The following is an 8,791-nucleotide window of genomic DNA, read 5'->3' as shown; positions in this document are numbered from 1 at the left end:
TGTGGATTTAGCTGAAAAATATCCTCTTCTGCTGTGTGCTACTTATTCCTTTCCTATTGATTAAAGCAACATAATTCCATAACTTTCCCATCATTTCATATTATTCTGGCATGTGGATTTGAACAGTGTTCATTTTGCTCTAAATATATGTATCAATAAAGGCCAGAGAATTGAGACAAATATTATGCAGGAGGACAACTGTTCTTGGCTTGGCATATAGTTTTATTGATACAAGTAAGCATTTGCATATGACTGAACAGGTTGTTTCCTCCAGTATTAGGCAGGAATGCTCTCCAGAATCATACGATTTCCTGCATAGAACTGTGAAAAGTGTTTTTAACTCTCACACTTTTAAGGACATTGGGAACATCAGAGTATTCCAACTCATGATTTTCAGCTCAGGTTTCTGACCCTGTGCCACACACTTTCTGCCTCTGCAGCAGTGAGTTTGCCCAAACTCTTCCTCTTCAGCCTTCATTCCCATCCAGCATGTGAAGCAGAGAAGAAGGGAGGAAGACGAGGAGCTTCATTTAGGAGCAGCAAGGATCCACAGAAAGATTATTAAGTCCTGTAAGTGCTAGGAGGTGTGTGATCTAAGTTGGGTCAGGAGAAACTCAGCACTTGCTCTTCTCTTTCCTCACCCAGCACACTCACACTACCCATTACTTAAACAGTCAGCTACATAAAATACCACTGCTCCCTTCCAGCCTCATTTTTAAGGCCAAATTTCTGAAAGTTCCCAATTATGTGTTACTCCTGCCCATCCAGTAAAAACAAGCCCCATAAACTCTGCAGCCCCTGCCTTCATACCCAAAGACCCAGCCTCCCTTCCTTGCCTCCAGCCTACCAACATCATTCTTCCAGACTCACCTTAGCTTTCCACAGCCACAGCTGATTCTGCCTACCTCTTCCCCTCAGACCAGTGTCATTTCTTACAAATTTGCACAGAAACTCTGGACTCAGCTCTGATTTGAGCTTTCATACAATAAATATGGAAAGCATTTCATTTAAGTAAAAGAAACCCTAGAGAAATTTTAAATGACATTTATAAGGTATTTTACAGAGAAAAAAATTGGATACTAAGGGCGATATTTAATCTGGTGCAGAAAAGCATAATAAACAAATAGCTACAAATTAATGCTTGACAAATTCTAACTTGCACTGCTTAGTTCCAATTTTCATCAGCTAGAGTGATTAGTCTTCGGAAAAGATGATCAAAGGTGAGAGTGAGACTATTTGTCTTTTTGAAGTCTTCAAATGGAAACAGGAAAATTAGCTTCAGCCTTGATTAAATTCTCTTGTATCCCTTATAGAGGAAAGCAGAAACAATGATTCAGTGTTTCATTCTTCATACACTAATTAACATTCTCTGAACTCTATCCACTGATAAAACATGCCTTAGCACCAATTTAGATATCGGGACTGCAAACCATCTTCATCATTCTTCTCTGGACACACTCCAGAGCCTCAACATTCTTCTTGTAGCAAGGGGCCCAGAACAGTATTCGAGGAGCTGTCTCACTAGTGCCGAGTACAGAGGGAGAATAACATCCCTGGACCTGCTGGTCACACTGTTTCTGATACAAGCCAAGATGCCATTGGCCTTCTTGGCTACCTACACACCGCTGGCTCATGTTCAGTCGGCTGTCAATCAACACCCCCAGGTCCCTCTCCTCAGCTTTCTAGTCAGATTTCTGCTAATCTGTAGCACTGCATAGGGTTGTTGTGCCCCAAGTGCAGGACCTGGCATTTGGCCTTGTTAAACCTCATGCCATTGGACTCTGCCCAGCGGTCCAGCCTGTTCAGATCCCTTTGCAGAACCTCCCTGCCCTCCAGCAAATCAACACTTCCACCCAGCTTAGTGTCGTCCGCAAACTTGCTAAGGGTGCACTCAATGCCTTCATCCAGGTCATTGATAAAGACATTGAACAGGGCTGGACCCAGTACTGAGCCCTGGGGAACCCCACTTGTCACTGGCCTCCAGCTGGAGTTAACTCCATTTACCACCACTCTCTGGGCCCGGCCATCCAACCAGTTTTCCACCCAGAAGAGTGTGCACCTGTCCAGGCCAGAGGCTGACAGTTTCCTAAGCAGAATTCTATGAGAAACTGTGTCAAAGGCTTTACTTAAGTCCAAGAAGACCACATCCACAGCCTTTCCCTCATCCAGTAGGCAAGTCACTTTGTCATAGAAGGCGATCAGGTTAGTTTGGCAAGACCTGCCTTTCATGGACCTGTGTTGACTGGGCCTGATCACTCAGTTCTTATGCATGTTCTTCATGATAACACTCAAGATCACCTGTTCCATAACTTTCCCTGGCAGACTGACAATCCTGTAGTTCCCTGGATCCTCCTTGCGACCCTTCTTGTAGATGGGCACAACATCAGCCAGCCTCCAGTCCAGTGGGACTTCCCCAGTCTTCCAGGACTGTTGGAAGATGATGGAAAGGGGTTTGGCCAGCACATCTGCCAGCTCCTTCAATACTCTTGGGTGGATCCCATCCAATCTCATAGACTTGTGGGTGTCTAGCTGGGCAAGCAAGTCTCTAACCACCTCCTCTTGGATCATGGGGGTTTTGTTCTGCTCCTCTAACCCAGACTTGTCTTCATTCCCTGTCACAGTTGTTTCATTTGCATCCAATAGGGACTGAAAAAGTTTTTACTGGGATGCTGATGTCCAAGACTGCATAATTAGTTTGGAGACATTTAGGATGCTTGGGAGCATTTAGGATGCTTGGGAGCCTAGCAGCTGGCAAAAAAATGAGTGAAGACATTGAGGATCCTGGAAAACAGTTCCAAAGCAGAATATTTAGTTCTAAATTAAACAAACAAACAATTTTTTTTTTTTTTGCTTTTTTTTCCATAGATATTTCAGGAAAGATTTTTTTTAAAATGTATTTATATTTTATTCTAGTCTTTTTCTACTCATAATATTTAATAATATTTTTTGCTGAAGACATAGAAAGTACATGCTGAGAGAGCACAGATACTATCAACATATATCATGAACTTTGGTAACACTTGTATTTTCAGTGCAGTGCAAAATGAAGTTTAACTCCTAAAGGGCACAGGCAGTATGACTAGAATATTTTCCCTGAGATTTTGACCAAAATATGAGGGTGAAAAGTTCTTGCTACCAGTTTTACAAAAGAGAATCAAATTCTACTAATACACAGAATGCATAGCAATCTTCTGTAGTCCATATTATAAATATTGCCTGATACCTAGATAAATAATTTTAAGTATTTTATATTACAATGAGCAAAATTCTGTCTTGTTTTTCAGACCAAATATTCTTGATAGTGAAGTGAGTATTTTGTTTTAAGATATCTTTTAGTCCCTTAAAATCAAATAGCTGTTTGAAGTAAATAAGCTGAATAGAGCAGCATGGAAATTTCACTTGTTTTTCAGTGGTTTGGTACACTAGAGCCTTAAGGGTCCATTGAAGTCAATTAGTGCCAAGAAACAAAAGCTTCCCAATTATCAAGACAGACAACTGCTCAAAAGTTTTGCCTTTCTCTTTACTTCCACCAGATGGTGATAAACTGCAAAAAACATACCCGTGAAAACAGTTTTCCCAGTCCTTTCCTGAAAAACAAGGGAAATACTTCATTAGAAAAATTACTTTCCTTCCAGTCTGTTCAGAAGAAGTCTAGACAGTCAGATGTCAGATAGCTTTATTTTCAACATATTTTAGGAGAGCTGTTGCAGGGGGAAGCTTAATAAAATATTTTAATATATTACTATCCCATTTACAGCAGTGATTCCTCCCTATACTGTCCTCACGTATTTCTTCTTAGCAGAGTTTACTAGTTGTATTTTGCTCTCTGTGGTACCTTTAATACTGGTGCAACTCTTTAGTGCATGAAATGCAAGGTCCTGGGCACTCCAAAGTAGGTACTTAAACCATATTTAGATACCATGATATAACTCTTGAATGTTCTGAATGCTTTGACACCAGCTGAAGGAAGACTGGCTTAAAGATGGGCCTTGACTTCAACACAAGGATATTCCCAGTGATCCTGAAAGAACTACCTCAGGTAACAGATGAGTGCATGCATAGAGTCATATATATCAGCATCCCCAGCACCTCCCAGAACTGATTAACTTGGTAGCAACACTGAATTTTGACACTCTTGCAGTCTTTGGGCCTTTCTTGCAAAAGCCATGGTATTGGTGGCAGGGAGTGATGTGACTTGTGATGTTTGAAGCTTTATTTTAGGTATTCAATAATATTACACTGCATCTCCAGGTACTGAGGTATTGAATAGAATCTGTATATGTAAACATCTAAGCGCTTACATCTAATACAAATGCTGAAGGGCTCCCAGTTAAAACCTTTGTATTCTCATCTGAGAATACAGTGATTTTTCTTCTGTTAGGAAACTGTTATTTCATCATCTGAACTGCATGGAAGTTGTATGTTACCGCTTTTAGGAAAGGAAAAACTTAAAAGGCAAAATATAATGCTATTGTCTATGTTTTATTCTCTCTGTCTCTCGAGGCAATGCCTGGATATGCATTCACAAATAAAAGGGTCAGACTTGCTAATCCTTAAGTTCTAGATGCTAAGCTTGGGGCCCCTGGGAATATGACACTTAACGCAAGTCCTGACACTCCACTCTAAGCTGCGTGGATATGAAAAGCAAGCTTCAAGCCTGGAGCAGGACTGTTCTCTAATTATCCTCTGTTCGTGTGAAAGTCAAAGTCTCAGAAGCTAAATATAATTAAAAGAGATATTCTACTCTTTTGTCCAAACATGAAGCAGCCCAAACTCCCAACAATGCTGTCCATACTCTGCTGAATTATTCTCTGTTATGTTGACTGCTGCCTGCACAACTGCCTGATAATATGGATCATCATAAAACTACTGATCATGAATAGCATAAACTTCAGCACATTCACAAATACTTATCAAATCAAGACTTATATTGCAACATATGCAACATTCTGTCACACATTTTAGGGCAGCTTCCCTTTTAGGGAAAGTATTCAAGCTCTCCTGACATTTTATTCAGTAACAAAAAATTCCAAGGTGGCGTTTATAAGTAAGCTTGTTCTTAATCTCACTGTGGTCATAGCAGTTTCACAGGACATATCTTTTGAAATGAAAATGTAATCTTTAATCATTTTTCCACACTGCAATTTTTTTTTTAACATTTCCTTATTTAAATTCTTTAAGGCCTTCTTTAGCTGCAGATCATATTCCGAGAATATAATTTTAATTTACGGCTAAAATTTTATCTTATGTCCATTCTACCTGAAATATTATTTCTCTCCCTTTTAATTTCCAAGATATTTCCTAACTCTCTGATAGTTCTCTCAAACATTTACTACTCAATGAATATCTCGTATGGCACTGGTAAATATATTTCCTGTGACACCAGATACCAGGGCTAGTGAGGTGATTGTTACCTTAATTTTTGTGTTATTCTTTTCTGTCTTTTTTTCAGGGAACTAGCTCTTTTTAATCTGATTGTGATCATTGTGTAGGGAGAAATTTCTGTGGCTCACTGTAGGCTCAAACCAACATTCACCTGGCATCCTTGTAGCACTCAAAGCTGAAGTGTCTGATCCAAGGTAGATTGTTTACAGATAGATAATTCCTGATGTAGGATTTCTACTGAAGTACTGAAGTCTTCATTCCTGAAGTAATTATGTCTTCATTAGGCATGGAAGTATTCTGCATAAATAGCTTAGACCTAGATATCTGACTTTCCGATGGTTACAGCTACGTGAGACAAATTCCATGTGAAAAATCTCTAATGCTTTCCAGCCTAAAACTGTAAGGGACTGAACTCAGTGACCTGAACAGTGTCTTCTACTCTTACTATCTTTTGTGCTACTTCACATCAAATTTTACACACTTTCAACTCTGTGTTAGCTTTATTTTTACTATCCATGCAACTGTCAGGACGCTTTAAAGGAATTACCAAGGAAACTTAGTTTTGCTGAGTGGTACCAATTTCCTGTATTTCAGAGTGGGTCAGATTTCTAGAGGTGTGTTATAAAAAAAATAAATGCAATAGGATACACATGTATCAATCACTTTTTTCAAAAAACAAGATTAGACTCTGTCTTGCGCAATTCCACCTTCTGCTGCTGACTGGGTGCTAATTCAATAGGAAAAATGAAATACTAGTTCTCACAAGTTTGATTTCTGCAATACAAGGAGGATGGGCAAGAGCCTGCTGTTTCTTGTCTTGGAAGAGGACTGACATAAGCTTATTGTACTCAATGTCAGAAAGGAAGCAACTTTAAAGAATGGCAACATCCTTTTAAACAAGTTTACGTTAAGTTATGTGAGAGGAAACATAACATATATCTCTGTTTCCCTATTTTCTTCATTTTGCTTTAATTGCAGCCGTTTGATGCATTGTTTTTGTTCCTATGCTATTATATCTGAACATCATTTCCAGCTTCCAGAAGTTGCCCTTCTATCATGTTTGCAATATCTGAGGGGTTTTTTGTGTCGACTGTTCTCACAGAAGACTGGGGTACGTCTATCAACTACATCTTTTCCTCTTCTCTCACACTAAATTCTGTTGAGGTCTAGTGTGACTGTACAGGACTTGGAATGGATTTTGTGAATGTTGGAAGGTGACCATCAGACATCCAGTTGTGCAGCTCACTCCTGCACTAGACAAGATCAGCTATGTGTCATCATTTTGGCCAACTCTGCTAGTACATAGCAAGAATTATGAAACTATGAGCACTTTTTCATACACAAAATAAGAACAGACATACATTTTTTGGTCAGAAAATCAAGTAACATCTCTGTGAAGAGCTTGTGATGAGATACAGCTTAACAGAGATATGGCAGAGAATATTACATTCAGTGTCTTCATATACAAATAAGTGCTTGTGTGCATGTGTACCTATGCAGCAGCAAAAGAAATATTGTCCATTTATTTGACCTTCCTCCTGTTTTCCCAAATCTTTTCAACTGGTTGTACAAAATTGTACTGTTTTAGTGAGCTTTAGCTTTCCATGTAATCAGTCTCAATGAATATCTATAAAGATGAATTAGAGCAATTCTTTCTCATTCACACCTGTTGCCAACCACTTTTTCTTGGTAAAAATTTAGCTGAGGAAGATGAGTCAGAGACTTTGAGTATCCTCAAAGGGACAGATGCACTTCTAGCAGAAAAGCACTAAAGAGCTTAAGTGAACAGAAATCAGGTTTACAGGCAGCGTGCTTCAGATATTTTAACACTCGCTCTATCTAAATAAAGACTTTACTTTTCACAGTAAATGTCAGCTCCTTCTTTCACATTAAGATGTGCCTTGGAAAGTGGTGCAAACAGTGCATTATGTTTCTTCACACACTGCTGAAAGCTGCTAATAAGGCACCAATAATATTTTAGGACAGCATATCTTCTTTTGCCTTCTGCCTTGTTCAATGCTCAGATGAGATCTTGTTCATAACCTATATCCATCCAGGTCACGGAACCTTAGGACCACTACAGAGAACCATACATTGAAGTAGGTTGCCCAATTTGCCACAGTTACATTAGGTACATGAGGAAAAACTAATTTTTTCAAAGATCTGTTCCAGTTTACTTTCTTAAAGAGAATATACCATTCTGGAGTTTCTCTCTAAACTTTTATCTGTGAAGCCTGCCTGAGAAAAGCTACAGTTTCCAAAGCCACTCCTTGACCTTACACTGATGGAGAAGTTTAACGGAGATTCGGATGTTTCTCATTGGTATTTTTTACCCTCAAAGGACGTGACAACACATGAGGGTTCAGAAATGTAGGCTTACAGATTTTTTTCAGATGAAGCCTAGTCTCTGCAATCCTGGATCATTTCAGTTTTTGGACACAGTGAATAGGTTCTCAACAGATATCTTACTGTCTTTTTTCTATCTCACTGACATTAAAAGGAAACCTGATTTAAATTGTCAGCCACGCAGAAATCATCCAGGTCTGAACCCTGTAGATTTGCACATTTTTGCTAACATGAAGGGACTAGGATTTCTGCAACCATGCACCTTCATTTGACCTTCCCTATTCCCTCAAATTATAGTATCATCTTATCTGAAGCAGAGCAACAAACCTGAGCCCTATTAGGTAAATTGCTAAGTGAACCAGAGTAAGTATCGGCACTAGAATTTGAAGTAGGACAAGGAATGGGTGCTATGGTGGACAATAATGAGTACATCAGAGATGGAACATATATAAGGACTCTGTTTCGAATACTTCCATAAATTGTAATAAATGGTCTCACCGCAGTAAGAAAAATAAAAAGCCAGGAAAATGAATATAAAGTAGAGAAGATAAGCAGTTTATGATCCATCAGTGTACCCACCTACAAATATTTTTACCGTTACATTTCAAAACTGAAATGAGCTTCTGCTTAATGTTAAGACCTCCTTGCAGCTAAATTTTCTTCTGTTTTTTTTCATAGGCCTTAAAAGATTTCCTGTCCTCCTGCATGGATTCCATGATGTATTCTAATTTTGAGAAGAGTGCGAGAAAATGGTGCTAATTTGCTTGAGGCACAGATTCAAACCACAAGCCTTCTCAAACCTGGGCAGATTAGTGTTGACAACCCCTAACTATTAACAACAATCTATATTTCTGCTCTACTCAGTACTGGTATTCCTGGCTCTGCATAGTTTGCTGACTTTGAACTAATTTTGATTTGTGTCATTCCTGACCCTTGCTGCCTACTCTCTCTTTTTGCTGATCAACTTTCTTTAGTTCTTCCTGTTACAGCTTTAAAACTCTCAGTTTGAAATCTCTCAGTTTCAAGATGTCTTTCTTGATTCAAGGGAAGTGTTGGGGGG

The sequence above is a fragment of the Phaenicophaeus curvirostris genome, chromosome 1 (genome assembly GCF_032191515.1).
Source record: "Phaenicophaeus curvirostris isolate KB17595 chromosome 1, BPBGC_Pcur_1.0, whole genome shotgun sequence".
Taxonomy (NCBI): Eukaryota; Metazoa; Chordata; class Aves; order Cuculiformes; family Cuculidae; genus Phaenicophaeus; species Phaenicophaeus curvirostris.
This window is presented reverse-complemented; position numbering follows the sequence as displayed.